Source organism: Sciurus carolinensis, chromosome 7 (genome assembly GCF_902686445.1).
Source record: "Sciurus carolinensis chromosome 7, mSciCar1.2, whole genome shotgun sequence".
NCBI lineage: Eukaryota > Metazoa > Chordata > Mammalia > Rodentia > Sciuridae > Sciurus > Sciurus carolinensis.
The window spans coordinates 33,556,800-33,572,793 of NC_062219.1; the positions used below are offsets into that span (position 1 = coordinate 33,556,800).

Below are 15,994 nucleotides of genomic sequence, written 5' to 3' on the forward strand. Positions count from 1 at the left end.
AACTACCTAACAAACTACATGAACAATAGAAATGACAGAGAAGTAGGGGGTGGGGTACCAACTATTATCTATACTTTACAGCATGTATTTTAAAGTTAAATACAGGCTTTCTCAATCTGCCTTATTCCTCTACTAAAGCATTAATTGATGCTATGAATTTTGGAATCACAGCATCAAATATGTCAATAGCTGAGAAAATTTTCCAAATCTATATGCACCACTGAGATCAAGGATAAGGGCATCTTTTTGAATGAAGTCACAGCTGATTGAACAAACTTAGGGTTAGCAAGCAATTTTAAGACAGTACTTATTTATGATGTCAGAAAATGGATTTCATGTCATTGTTTCATCTGTTGTCTCACACGGGGAGAAGCCTTACTTTATGACATCGCAGTGAAAGACAGCTCAAAGTACCAAGATGACATCCGAATTCTTCCTGTATTCCTCTACTTCCTAGCTGGGAATGTACGTCCATGCCAGGAGTTGGAAGGAGAGGAAAATGGGTGATATGAAAACCTCAAGTATTTCTGGATACTGCATGTCTGCCTTCATGCCCCACCCCCAAACAAGGAGACTGTGTTCTTTGGAAGAATAAAAATCATTCATTTTACAAATTCTAGATGTTGTACTTAAAAAAGAAAGAAAGAAACAGTTAAGAAGCTGAGAAACACTAGATTATACTTTTGGTGGATTTTTTCAGAAAGATAGAATGTTAATAATTAGTTTGACAAACAAATCAAAGAGCATTTTATAGTAAGCTATTTCTGTGGTAGATTAATATGTACTTCAATATTCCAAGATTAGAAATATTGTAAAAATATTTGATTGATTAAATGAAAGTGGCAAGTCTATCCACGTAATTTAAACATTGAAAATGTTATGTACCCTTAAATGGCTTTCACTTTTTCAGGCTATTTAAAATGTAAATATAATACTTATTTTGTCTTGATTTAAAGGAAGACTCCATTCCTTCCATAATAAACACTGTAATTTTTATGTTGAATGTCAGTTTCAACTGGCTTTGTTTCTTTGTAACTTATCATCCTATAAATAGCAATTTTAAGTTCTTCCATTATTCCCTCACAAATTTGCCAACACATGAGTGAATACAGGTATACATTTTAAAATATAAAATAAGATTTTGTATGTAAATATAAAATAGCATTAAAGGCAAGAAAACAATGTGTTCCTTATTAATGTTCAGTCTAGAAAGCAAATAAATGGCCTACAGTCCTAAAAAGGTAAAATCATTACCTAGAGTATACTTTAAACATGGGGAAAGTGACAAAGAATGGATGTCCTTTTTGGATCCAACATTGCCACTAACCAGCTGAGAAAATACTTAATAAGCCTTCAGTCCTGCCTGGGCCTCAGCTCAGCTCCTTCATTTCAAAATCAGGCAGCTGAAATAATAAGATCCTCTTCAATATTAACACAATATCATTTTGAGATCAAAATAACAAAGGAGATAACATTCTAAGGGTCAGTGAACAGTTATCCCAAACATTACTTTGTATATTAGAAGAAATATTTTCAATGAACACTCCTCTTTGAGCAAAGTGAGTAAGCCCGGCACTTCCCAATCTCCAATACTGGGGTGGGATAAAATATTCAGAATCAGAAAACTATGAGTTTGAAACCCAAATTTGTCAGGCATTCACAGTTATGAAAACAAGACCTCTTTATCATTTTGGGTATCTTCATCCGTAAATCAGGTAAGTTCATTGTAAGGTTTCCCCTTTTGCAAAAGAGGAAAGAAAGAAGGAAATGGATTGTCTGGTGGTTGTATCTAAATGCACCTCGTACTTTTTAGTGACAGTTAACAACCTTGCCTCTTCCTCTACCAACTTTCTACCCTACTAGCTGTCAGCTTGAGTTAATGTTTATCTATCTGGCCTCCAGACAAAAGGTCCCTAAGTCAAATGGAGAGTTCAGGGAGGTAATACTTCTGTGATGAACTCTACTAATGTGGCTTTATTAATTATCCCCAGTTGGCACTGCTTTTTAAAATACACAATTAAGAATGAAATACAGCTAGGCAGTGGTGGCATATGCCTGTAATCCCAGCTACTGGGGAGGCTGAGACAGGAAGATTGCAAGTTCAAGACCAGCCTGAGCAATTCAAATCCTGTCTCAAAATTAAAAAAATAAAAAAAATTATAAAGGGATAGGGATGTAACTCAGAAAGAAAGGAAGAAAGGAATATGTAAAATGTATCATTAACTAAGTAACAGTATTTATCAAGATATCCTGCAACCTGAAGGGAGCTATATAATATTAGACTATTTTCCATAAGCAGTAACAGTGAATTAACTGTAATGAAAGAAAGAAAACAATGGAGAACTTCAAGCAGGAATTTAAAATCCCGACATCTCCTGGACACTTAGACATGCCAGGCAACTTGCGCAGTGCCTTATGCCTTATTCACTCACATAATCCCTACAACAGCTCTTTGAAGAAACTGCTGTTAGTAACTCCATTTTACAGATTGAAAAACTAAAGCTCAGGAAAGTAAGTTGGGCAAATCTCTGAGAGTACCTGGCAATGACAAGATTTGAACTCGGCTTGTCTGGCTCTACAAACTCTGACTCATCCAGATTTTGGTATTATTAAGCAAGATATGTGTGGTTATCAGATAGAAATGTTAGAAATTAACATACTATAACGTCAGAATGATGTGTGTAGAGAAAAACTATTTAACCAAGCTTTATGTTGATATGTTTAAAATCCTGCCTTGGTGTCCCATGTTTTGCCATCAAATTCCTTTATTTATTAACACTGATAGAGAAGAGAAATACTATTTTAAAACAAAGGACCTAAGAGATCTCCTTTGGAGATGGAGCCCAATGTCTGTCACCCCCAGAGAGGACTCAGTCTAGAGGTTAGAGATACCAAAAGGGGCCCTGAAAGTATCCATCCTCCAGGAAAAACAGTAACATGGACCACGATATCCCCTAGGATATTGTTGGAGTTTTATGAGGTGGTTAACACATGCTCTTCAGTAAGATACGGTGGTCTACTACAACAAAAAGATTTTTAAAAGGCTACCTTTATATAGAAAAGTATGACATGCTAGCATTTTCATGAAGTTAAAAACATAACCTTTTCATACCTTTTCTTCTCACCAACTTGGCTAGAGACAAATCATTGTTAGAACAGTTGCCAGTATCTGCTGAATTATTTTGGATTCTCATTAAAATGGTTAAAAATGGCAGGAATAAAACTAAAGCATATGAGGGGTAGAGATCTGATTAATATCGTTTTTTTTTTTTTTTAAGAATTTAGTCTTCACTTTTTATTTATTTGTTTTTATGTGGTGCTAAGGATTGAACCCAGAGCCTCACCAGTGCTAGGCAAGCGCTTTACCACTGAGCCATAACCTGATTACTGTCTTTATTGGAAAAAGATAATTCTCAACTATAGCCAAAATATTCTCTGTACCATTAGTCAACATCTCTATCAGTACTGAATATATGTGTGTGTGTTTGTGTGTGTGTATACATATATATATATATTTCTGTGAGCAATCTCACAGAAATATCTCACTAAAAATAAAAATAAATCTTGCTGTAAGATTCTGCCTCTATAAAACTGTACAGATTACCAATTCTTGGGAGAGTGCCTTTCATTAAAAGAAATGAGCTTGACACCCTGTAGAAACCCATGAGAAAGAAAAGTAAATGTCCCTTTATTCAAAAGAATGAGGGGAAAGAGGACATTACATGATGTGTAACGAAAGGGAAGACCTGTCTTATCCCTCCAAATTCTGGAACCAAGTCTTAGAAGACACACATGCCTTAAAGTACAAGAGACCCTTCAGGAAGGTTTCATTATACAGCAGGCAGTACACTTAAGGAAACTATTATGCTAAGAAATGTGACAGTTCTATGTAAGTTCATGGAGTGCTTAATAATGTATGGAAACTTGGAGGCCAAAAGATAAATAATTATTCCAGGCCTGAAGGAGGTTAGAGGATATCTCCAATACTATATTTTGTTTCTGTATATTCTTGTAAAAAACAAACCAACTCTCCATCATGACTCCATAATAAGCATGTGTATACTGCTCAGACCCAAAAGATACCCCTCCACTGTTGAGTCACTCTGTGTCTCTGTAGTCATTTGGGAAGTGAAGGGAAAGGTTCTGCAACTACATTATTCAACATAGATATTTGAAAGCTGTTTTTATGAAGGTCTGTCTATATGGGAAAGAGACTGGGAATAACAACTAAACAAACATCAGAGATTATCTATAAATCCCACTGTTAAAGTCCTGTTTTAAGTACCTGGGAAAAGAATCTCAGTCTAACTGTGAAATGTGGGAGTTAAGAATTTTTTTTCACCATTACTCCTACTATAGTTATATTTCCAACAGATCTTTTACGTCTCTTTGCAGTAGTTTTGTTCCTCTCTAAAAGTTATACTTATTTGTAATTGCTATACACTGTATAATTTTAGTATATAATTGGAAAGAGTTTTTTTTTTTTCTATAAAACACAGAGAGAGAAAATAGCATACCGTACACAGCATGTATGCATGTAGGAAAGGTGAAGAATTAAGTAGATAACTAGAGCCACCAAAGAAGTCCTCATTTTTTACCAACTCATAGCAGCCATCCCTCGGTCTCTACTGAAGCATTTCTGTGGTGTCAATTTTCAAATGGCTCCTCCATGGTTACTGTTCAGTCAGTGCTTTTCTGTATGTCACCCTACTTGAAACAATGTAGGTAGTCAAAGTCTTTTCCGTAGTTGAAAAAGAAATTAGGGAGGAGAATTTATTTCTCTGCTCAGACAACAGGCACAGTGTATATGTGGACACACATTACCATTTTACTAGTTTTATTCCAGCCAGAATTTATTGAACACATACTGTATGCTAATAAGATGATCATATAAGCCTTTAACTCTTCAATCCAGAAGTACAGCCACAGTAGACAAGAAAGCCAGGGTCAAAGGATGGTAGAAGCTATGGCTTTCAGGGAGCAAGAAGGAACTCAGCATTCCCAAGTAGTAAACTCTGGTTAGAAGTGTTGTTAAGGCAATGCAGTCCCAGGAAAACAAAGACAAGGAATGGTCATTTATTCTAGAAAGACCATGTTCAACTCTGCTTTCTACAGTCTGTCCTTTTCAGGTATTGACAATGAAATCACAAAAGCTGACATGAATTACTTATTCAAGGACAAGTTAAATGTTTAGATGTTAAAAAATTATTTGGAAAAAAAAAGGAAAATCATACAGTATAAGCACAAAGTATATTTAATCAGCTGGTTAGTTCTTATATAATCAGACATGGCTGCTCTCTTATTCAAGTGCCTTTAATCTGTTAATGTCCCCAACCTTTATGAGGAGAAAGCAACAACCTTCACAGGAAGAAAGAAACATATTTTAGATATGCCAATAGGACCCAATGAGTAGATTTTATTTGTAATTCAACAATACAAACAACACAAAATTTGGTTCTACACTTTCTAGTGTATTGGCAGTTTTCACAGGTCCTAATTATTCTTCATGCAGAATACTCTCAATCTATATTTAGCTCTGAAAGTGGTCCACTGTTTGACCTTGGGCAAGAGAACCATCAATCACATGTCCTGGTATGCCAAGTCTCAAATAAAAGGTGTTCTAGTAATTCAATACATCATTATTAAAATTTTTCTCTTATACACATAAAAGGAATAACAAAGAATTAAAGTAAATCCCCAAGAAAATGAAAAGAAAATTCATTTACATTAGATGAAATGCCATTAAATCAGGCTGTTTGGGGCAGGTCTCACCATCTGTCATGAGTCCTCCACGGCCCAGGCTGAAATTCATCTGCTACACTATGTCAGTACGTATTCATTCTGATTAGTCTGTTTATGGACGCTTCTAACAACATGTGGTAACTGTCAGAACTGTTGATTAAATACCCCAAAACCAAAAGGCTGAGTCTGTTTTCTGTTAATAAGTTTCTTAATTCACAACTAAAATGTTTATCAGTTAGGATGCATTTGACTACCAAATCCTGATTCAAAAATAAATATCATTATATCCTATAACCTGTGGGGTTATCATTCTCGGATTGGTTAATTCAGTGGCTTAACAAGATCATCAAGACACATCTTTCTTAAACCCCATACATTCTCACGGTTAGGATGCAAAGTCCAGGCATCACATGTATGCCCAACATTTTTCAGTTAAAAGAAAAAAATGGCACTCCCTCCAAACCTCTTTAAAATCAGTCAAAAAATATTCTCAGAGGTCCTGTGTTATTTTCTTTTCATTACTGTGGCCAAAATACCCAACAAGAACAAATTAAGGAAGAAAAGTTCATTTTGGGCTCATAGTTTCAGAGGCTCAGTTCTTGGTCAGCTGACTTCATCACTCTGAGCCCAAGATAAGACAGAACATCATCAGAGGGGCTTGACAGAAGAAAGCTGCTCAGCCATGACGCCAGAATGAAAAAAATTGAGGGGTGGGGGCAAGGCACCAGGGGCAAAATATAAACTCCAAAGGCACACTCCCAGTGACCCACTTCCTCCAGTCATGCACCTCCTGCCCACAGTTATACGACCCAGGTAGTCAGTATGAATTATCAATCCATAGAATGAACTGATCCAATTAGGGTGCAGCTCAACTAATCTAATCATTTCACTTCTGAACATTAACACAGGAGCTTTTGGGGGGACAATTTATATCCAAACCATAACATTCTACTCCTGTCCCCCAAAAGCTCATGTCACAATGCAAAATGCATTTAGTCCATTTGCAAGTGCTCCCATTGTCTTAACAGTTCTGGCACTGCCCAAAAGCCCAAGTCTGGAGTCTCCTCTGAGACTTAAGGCAAACTCTTGGCTGTTATCCCTTGGAAAAAACAAAAGCAAGGAACATATATCGAATATATAGTGACAAAGAGTATTTCTATTCCAAAAGGGAGAAAGACAAGCCCAGAAAGAATAGAACCAAAACAAGATTGAACCCAGCCAGACAATATTAGGTCCTACAACTTCATGTCCAGCATCCAGGGAACACACTGGCAAGATATGAACTCCAAAGGGCTTTGGCAGTCCTACCCCTGTGGTTTTGCTGGTTGCATTTCTCATGGACTCTCTATGAGTCTGGCTCAGTTGGCAGCCAGCAGCTTTCCTCAGCAAACATTTCAGGTTCCTGGCATCTCTTAATCCAGGAGGTTCCCACTGCATCTTTGGCTTTCTTCTCACAACTTCATACATGGCCCTCAGGAATTTTTAATTCTGCAACACTTTGCTTGGTTCCCCACGCCTTCCTCTGAAATCTTGGTGAAAGCCTCCATGACACCCTAACTTCAATATCCTGCATTCCTACAGAACCAATGTCACATAAATGATGCCACAGTCTGCCACCAGTTCCAGCAGTAGCTGGGTCGTTTTTGACCAAGGCTGCAGTGGCCTCTAAGTGCCTGGGAGGCTGAGCATGGTAAATGAAGTCCTGGAGAAACAACTTCCTAGGTACCCCTGTGTGAGTAGAGTGCCCCATAGTCACTTCTCAAAGGAGTTTTCCCTTTTACATCCTTGAGCATTTGATGGGTATGATTCTTGAGATGCCCTACTCCATTGTCTCTGTGCAAAGCATTTAGCTTCTCTTTTTAGTGACAGTCATCTCTTCAAAAACCACATTTTCCTTTGCTCTAAATTTACACACAGTTTTCTGGACAAAATGCAAGTCTTAAAATCTCTCTTCTGTACTTTTTACTCCTCTCATAGTAAAACTTACTAATGACTGCCAGCACTATTCATGCCACTGCCTGAAAGCTGTGTTGCCTTGACATTTCCTCTGCCAGGTTTATTAGTCCATCACCTTTAAATTTAGCCTCACAGGAAGTCTTGGGCCATGGGCAAAACATACACAAACTCTTTGCCAAAATGTAACATGAATGATCTCTAGTACAATTTCTAATAAAGTCCTCATTCTTTTCTGAAGCCTCATGACTCAGTCTTTACTGTCCACATTTCTATCAGTATTCTAGTCCTGAGATTCCATCAGAACTGCCCATTGAGCTCTGCTTACAACATTCTATGGCTTCTCTAGTCTGCATATACAAACTTTTCCAAACTCTTCCCACAAATCAGTTCCAAAGGCTTCTGAATCACCTGGTCAATGACCCCATTTCTTGATACCAATTTCTGTTTTAGTCCATTTTTCACCATAGTGAGCAAAATATCTGACAAGAACAACTTAGAGGAGGAGGACAATTTCATTTTGGGTTCAAAGTTTCATGTTCAGTCCATGGTTGACCAATTCTTATCACTCTGAGTCCAAGATAAGGCAGAACATCAATCATGGCAGAGGAGCATGGTGGAAGAAAGCTGCTCAGTTCATGATAGCCAGGAAGCAGAAAGAGAGATCTGGGGCAGTGGCCCCAGTGACAGACTATGTCTTATATGTAGGCATACCCCCAGGGACCTACTTCTACTTCATCTAGTCACACCCCATCGGCCTAGAGTTACAACCCAGTTAGTCCATTCAAGTCATTAATCCATCAAATAAATGAATCCACTGATTAGGTCATAGCTCTCATAACTTAATCATTTCACCTCAGCATTAACACAGGAGCTAGTGGGGACACCTTGTAGCCAAACCACAACAGGCTCCAAGTAGACGTCCCTTCACATATCACAATTGAGTCACATACCATCTCCTAAACTAATCACTAGCAAGATAAATGGAAATAACAGTCTGCAGTTAAAACCAGGTCCATGTACCCTGAAGTCACCATGTCACAGTGAAAGGGAAGAAGAAGAGGAGAATGGACTTGGCAAACCACTAGGCAAACCACTGATATAGCTAGAGTTTTGCATTTGCCTTCTAATAAAAAATGTGGGCTGGGGAGATAGCTCAGTCAGTAGAGTGCTTGCCTTGCATGCACAAGGCCCTGGGTTCGATCCCCAGCACTGCAAAAAAGAAAAAAAAAAAAAGTGATCTCCATTTTTTATCCAATTAAGTGATTGTAAGGGTCTGCTATGGCTTAGATATATGGTATGCCCTTGGGAGGGATTAATGCTGGTGTCCCGATGTGAGCATCTGAGACAGTGAATTGTTATAAAAGAACAAATCTAAACTCTATTGCTCTGGCTTCCTCTCTCACCATGTGATTTCTTCTACACATACTCCCATCATGATGCTATCCACCATGTTTATGGCACAGCCAAGAAGACCCTCACTGGAGGTAGATAGATAGTAGTTACCTGATTTTGGATCTTCAGTCTCCAAAACTGTGAGTGAAGGCCTATGTTCTTTATAAAGTACCCAGTTTTCGGTATTTCATTACAGCAAGAGATTGGACTAATACAGATCTACAAATAATTTTATATAGCAAAAAAAGGAAAAAGCTCCAAAGCAAATCACTGGCTATCATGATAATAAAAAAATAAAACCTATCCAGCAGGGTATGGTGGCATACACATGTAATCCCAGCTACTTTGGAGGTTGAGATAGGAGGATCACAAGTTCAATGCCGGCCCAGGAAATACAGTGAGACCCTGTCTCAAAATAAAATACAAAAGGGCTGGGTATAGCTCAGTGGTAGAGCACTCCTGGGTTTAATCACCAGGACTGAAAAAAATAAAAAAAGAAAAGACAGAAATGTATATCACACTTACAAGCTAAAATACATGGTTGGAAAACAAGAAGCCAAACTATGCACTGCCTTTCTCTAAACCTTACTATGCTAAGACTGACAGCTTAAATAAAAGCTTTTGCTTTGATCAAAGTTGTTAGCAATGAAAATACATCTGACAGCTATGGTTCTCTGGAATTAAATATAAATCCTATGATGGTCAAATGCAGTTTTCTTTACTCATAGCCAGAATCAAGACAAAGTACTCACCTGAATCATTACCACAGTTGACAGAAGATCAAACAGAATCAGAATTTGTGCATTGACAGATTGTTGTTATTTCAGTTAGCTAGTTAGTTCTTTAGGCATTTTATGTAAAACATACTAAAGTCAGATAAAATATCAAAGGATCTTCATAGGTTAATGGAAAAAGATGGGGAATTTAAACTTCAAAAAAAGGTAATAAAGTCTACTCTGTGTTTCTTTAAACTTCATACCCACCCCCCATTTCTACCAGCACAAGTTTCTCTATAGAAGATACATACTTAAATAGTACAACTTTTTTTTCCCTCTATTTCTGTTCCAAAGACAAAACAATAAAAAGATTTACCACATTTGCTTAAATAATTTCCATAATCTTTTATCTCTATCCTAGTCCTTGTTTCCGTCCTTCCTCTACAATTTTTATCACAGGTAGTTATTGCAAAACAAGTAAGAAGTTCCAGATCTCTCCCCTCAGCTACTTCATTCATACCCATAGTTTGAACTACTAATCTAAGGCCACTGGATCCAGGTATATCATCTGTCTCCTAGCCCTCTCTCCTCAATATGCCACTGACTGGACCACAGGTTCTTTTCATAAGCCCCATATTGAACTCACTTCTTCTCACCAAACTATTTTCTCTTGTACCCTCTACACTGGTGTGGGGCACTGCTGTCTAAGAACCAGTCTAAATCCCTAATCTGGAAACCATCCTAGGCTTCTCCTTTGCCTCCAACAACTCACCCCAAGTCTAAAAATATCAAAAAATATGGATTCTCCTGCCTACTTAAGATGTTTCTTTCTCTTCCCCCACTGCGAATGTTAAGTGTGGGCATTTATCATGACCTGCCTCAATAACACTATCACCTTTGTACTCGTCTTGTGATTCAGTATTCTATTTCTCCTCAACCATTCTGCTTCTCTGTGACTGGTAGAATGACTCTTCTGAAGCACACATCTGAGGATGTCAGTTCTAGCTCCAAAATTGTCTATGGCTTTTGACCCCTACCAATCAGATCTAAACTCCTTAAGGACAAGTAACTCCTGTGCAGAGAGAATTACTACCATGTCCCTACATAGACTCTTCCTGGAGGCTTTTGATGCTGCTTTCTCAACCTGGAAAACACCTCCTTTCTCTTGCCTCCCTTCCAACACTGTCATTTTCAGTTCACATCTTTCCTCTACTGAACAACCTTTCCAATAATCCCAGGCAGAATGAGAAGTTCACTCATTTTTCCCATTAACTTCATTACTGTCCTTATCAATTTAAATTGTAATTGTTGGTTTGCATGACTTCTCACAAACTCCTTGAGAGTATGGTTCATGTTTGCCCATCTTTGTTCTTCACTACACAGCATAATGCTTGGCACTTGGTAAGTTCAAACAATATCCATTCAATAAATTGCTCAAATAAATTATATCAACCAAAACCACACTGAAGATGTTTTAAAATGAAGAAAGAGTCTATATGTGCACAATAGTTAGCAAGGCTTCAACTGCCTGGAGGAAGCTATGAATGAACTGCTATTGCAGGCAGTATCAATGAATTCTAAGTCCATTCCGCCACTGTGACAACCAAGACCCATTTGCCCACTACAATCATACTTCTCTCCCCATCCCCACTTCTATTATAAGAGTAATAATATAACCAAATAAAAACACAGTGGAATTGGATTTTCAGACAGAGCTGGAGAATGAGAATTTTATTACTTCTCTTGCAATTAATCAGAGACACAATAATAAAGTCTAGCTTTGGGAAAAACTATAACAATTTAACACAAGCAGAAAATCTTTGGGTTCTAATGCTAGAAGAAACTTCATGAGGTTATTTACATCTCCAGATGATCTTGGTACTCTCTCTTCCATTGTAATAGAATGTCAGGAAAGACATTTCACAAATCCCTTAATACCTGTTTCAGGGTTTTAATGATCCTTTAGAATCCACAGTCTTTCCTACTGCCTGGATTGTTGTACTCCTAGCAAAGATTAAAAAATACTAAGACTGTGGGGAAGGAGAACACAGTCATTTCCCTGATGTGGGTCAGCTGCTCAGTTTAATAGACCTCTTCAGCTTTACCATATACCTGCAAGTGTATCCAGAATATAATACTCCTATACTAGTTTTCTCTTTTTTTGTATTATAATCACTTTTTAAAATCTTGTTTTTTCACTCATATAGTTTTTATGCACACAAAAAGTTATATTAAATACAGATTATTGTTCACAAAAGAAGAAGAAATTGACATTTTCTTTCTTACACTAAACCTTTCTTAAGTCACTCCTCAGTCTCCTCTGTCCTGCGCTTAAGAATTCTACAAAAATTTTGTCATGGAAACAGCAATGACAGCACCAGTGAATGAGCACTGCGTGAGTCCGGCATGAAGCTAGGAGCTTCTCCCGCATGATCTCATTCAGTCCGCACAGCAGTCACTGCGGCAACTATTACTAACCCCATTTTATAGATAAGGTAATTGGTCTGAGAGACGTTAAGTAATGTGCACAAAGTTGCCCAATGAGAAGTGTCAATGTGAGTAGAACAATTCTGTCTGACTCTAGAAACTCCGGGGCACTGTGCTTTCCACTCTGCAGTTTGCTTGCTCATGTGCTTTCTCTGTCTTTACTATTTTGCATCCTTTCCAAGTCCTCCATGCTTCACTTAAAGGAAGAAGAAATTTCCAAGGTTTATAAGTTTGTCCCTTGTGATTTCATTTCTTTATCAATTAAAAAAAAAAAAAAAAATGTGTGGGCTGGGAGGCTGATACCGAGAATTAAACCCAAGGCCTCATGCATGCTAGGCAGATGCTCTTTCATTGAGCAACATCTCCAGGCTGTCAAATTATTTAACAAAAATATATTGTATAGATTTGCCAACTTTGTTTTTCTCATAGTTAAAAATATAACTGAACCATGTTTTTATCTTTACTAAGTATTTATATACATAATTACATATACATTTAAAATTGCAAATAAATATGTATATGCAATATAAAACCACATACATAGAATCACCATATACGCACACACACAGACACACACACACACACACACAAACACATACACACATAATCTCTTACTTTTGAAATGGGGTGTTAATCACATGTCAATTTAAGGAAGCATTAGGAATAATGTAAATATTTAATAACATAACATGGGTGTTCTGGTTAGGGAAGTATCAGTATTGTTATAAGTATTCCAATATGACTAGTATTGCTATTAATAACTAGTATTTTTATCACACTGTATGTCAGGCACTGTGCTAAGCACTTTAAAAGCATTAATAAATAGTACTCATTGTGGCGAAAATCTTACTAAAAGATCATTAGGCAATGTGAGGGGCTAGTTATCAATAACTGCTGGCGACTAGAAGGGTGTCCTAATACTAATTTCCTGAAGCTTAATGACTTTGTTTGAAAACACACTTCAACTCCAGGAATTTCATTCACATGGTTTAATTTTTTTTTTACTTGTAATTCAATATTTATCTTCATATTTTCAAAAATGCATTTAAACTGAAGGTTCTAAATATAACTCATGAGATAATTTATTACTGCATCATTCTAGTCCTGACAGTTAAAATTAACACTTAGCACTGCCCCTTAATATGCAGGGTTCCTAAGATGGCTAATAAGTCACAAGGCTTGAAACCAGGCTAATGGAGGGACTTTCAAAATAGCCTGGGCCACAGCTGCCCCTTCATGTTAGCATCCAGATTAACAGCTGATACACCAGTTAAAATACACTGAGCTATCACTAAGATTAATTTCTCAGTTACTTATCCAGAAAGTTCTTCTAACTCAAGCAAATATAAAGAAACAATCCAAGAATTCCAATTATCAGCTGCTTTTCATTTTTATTAGGGACATATAACAATGAAATTTCAAATATTTTCTTTTTAGAAGACATGTTTCATTAAAGAAATATAGAAGAGGGCAAATAGGTTACAAAAGGAACAAGACTGGCAAATAAAATATAGTGTTTAACACATCAGAGGTTCTTCTTGTTCAAGAACATTATACTTTCTAGGCAAAGTGACGTAAGTCTCAGTTAAACCATATAGTCTTTGTTTTCTTACTTTTTCCCAGCATCATAACAACAGATCCCCCTTTCACACTTAGAACAAATATGCTATAAGAATAATAAATTATATGGCCACCAAATTTTTGTGTCATCAAGGAAATAATGAAATGCACTGTTCCCAGTTCTTATTAAACTACTTCATAATTCTGAACAGAGAAAACTTCCAACTACTAAAAATTCTTAGTAGAAACAAAAGGTATACAGTTCCTTTAGATGCAAACTGTTTTTTCCCTGTGCCCTCTTCTAATATGCTTGAAATAGCTTCATCTTAATCAGTCTAAGATGAAATTTTCTTAATCTCCCTGTCAGCCTGTGCAAAAGAAAATAAGACAAAATTTTTGATCCTGTCCCACCACAGAAGAGACATTCCTATATTATAGAATATCAGTTTTCCATAAAAATGATTTTGACATGAGTCATTTCATATAGATATGCTCCTGATCAGTCTGGAAAATTTTTATACTTAACATTGCTACCACAGAATTCTCAAATGAAAATTCATGGGGAAAGAGAAAAAAATTAAGAAGAGAGGACACAAACCCATTTGTATTATACAGAGAAAAAGCTACAGAGCCATCAAAATTAATTTCCAGTAAGTTAATTTTACTGGAAGCATATTTTGGAAATATTGATCAAAATTAAATAAAGATAACCATCTAAAAATTACATTTTTCATAGTTTACTTGGACCCATGAACTAAGAAAGAAGTTTTTAAATATTTTAGCCCTAGGACTTCTTTACTCTTAAAAATAACTGATAGTCCCTTCCCCACAAAGAACTTTCATTTATATGGTTTATATTTAGAAATATTTACTAAATTCAGAAAATTATGGAAATTGTTTGATACAAAATTTGACAAGCTGAAGTCTCTTCAAGTTTAGTTGTAATGTAGAACCTAAAAACTTATCAATTAATTTTTATACTCTACATTCAAATCTTTTTAGCTGTCTAGAACTCTTGATGGATCTTTTTCTTCATGTGTAACTTTTCTAACATGCATTGGTCATTTAAAAAATATTAGTCCACTGAGTTATGGAGATCTTCCAAATCTTGACACAATTTCATTACATAACATCAAAAAACACATTCATTTGCATCATCCTCATCTCATTAGAAAACTCTCCAAGTATGAATTGGTAAAGGACACCAGTAAACTTTGGGGGTGATGTAAATGGTCAGTATCTTGATCATGATGGTGTTTTCTTGGTGTACTCAGATGTAAAACCTCATAATGTTTTACACTTTAATCTGTATGGGTTTGTTTACAAATTATACCTCAATAAAAATGATTGTTTACATTTTACTACAAGAGAGTATGATAGATAAAAACAAATTGGGAAAATGGAACACTCTGTACTTTTTACCTTTATGTATAAAAGTTCTTAAAATAAAAAGTACGGGAAAGTCTTTACTTTTATTTCAGTTTAGTTTAAGCCAAGTTTATGGCAATAGATGAGAGTCTTCCAAAATTCTTATTTTGCTTGAAAGTCAGGGTTTCATCATGACTGGTAAATAATGTTAGTTGTAGTTGATGTGACAGGTTCACTTACTTTCAAGAAAATGTCTGTTAATACTCAGATTTGAAAACCATAGTTTGCCTGTCAACTGTTCTTCAAGAAAAAGTGCTCTTGTAAGAAAGAAAGTGTCCACTTCAGTCTGCAGCTTTAACAGTTGCTTGAGCACTTTCTTAAAGTCAACCTTCAGTGTGCTACAGAAATGCTTTGTGAATACTTCCCATCTTCATTCTCAAAGGTCAGAATGAAATGCAATTAATCATTTTTGCTACTCAGCAAGAACATTCTTATGTGAAACTGCCTTTTTAAAAAATGGTTTATGGTTGGGATATAGCTCAGTTGGTAGAGTGCTTGCCTCGCATGCACAAGGCCCTGGGTTCAAACCCCAGCACTGCAAAAAAAAAAAAAAATTATCACTAAAAAATGGGTTTTACCACCCTAAGATTTCATCTCACTCCAATTAGAATGGCTATTACCAAAAACACAAGCAACAATGAGTTTTGGCAAGGATGTGGGGGAAAAGGCATGCTCATACCATTGCTGGAGGAGTTGCAAATTTGTGCCGGGAC

General features: G+C 36.5%; 1 protein-coding gene across 1 annotated transcript in view; it reads right to left on the minus strand.

Annotated features, from left to right (window-relative positions):
* Window positions 1-15,994, minus strand: part of LOC124989572 (A-kinase anchor protein 7-like) — a 156,620-nt gene that overhangs the window by 37,734 nt on the left and 102,892 nt on the right.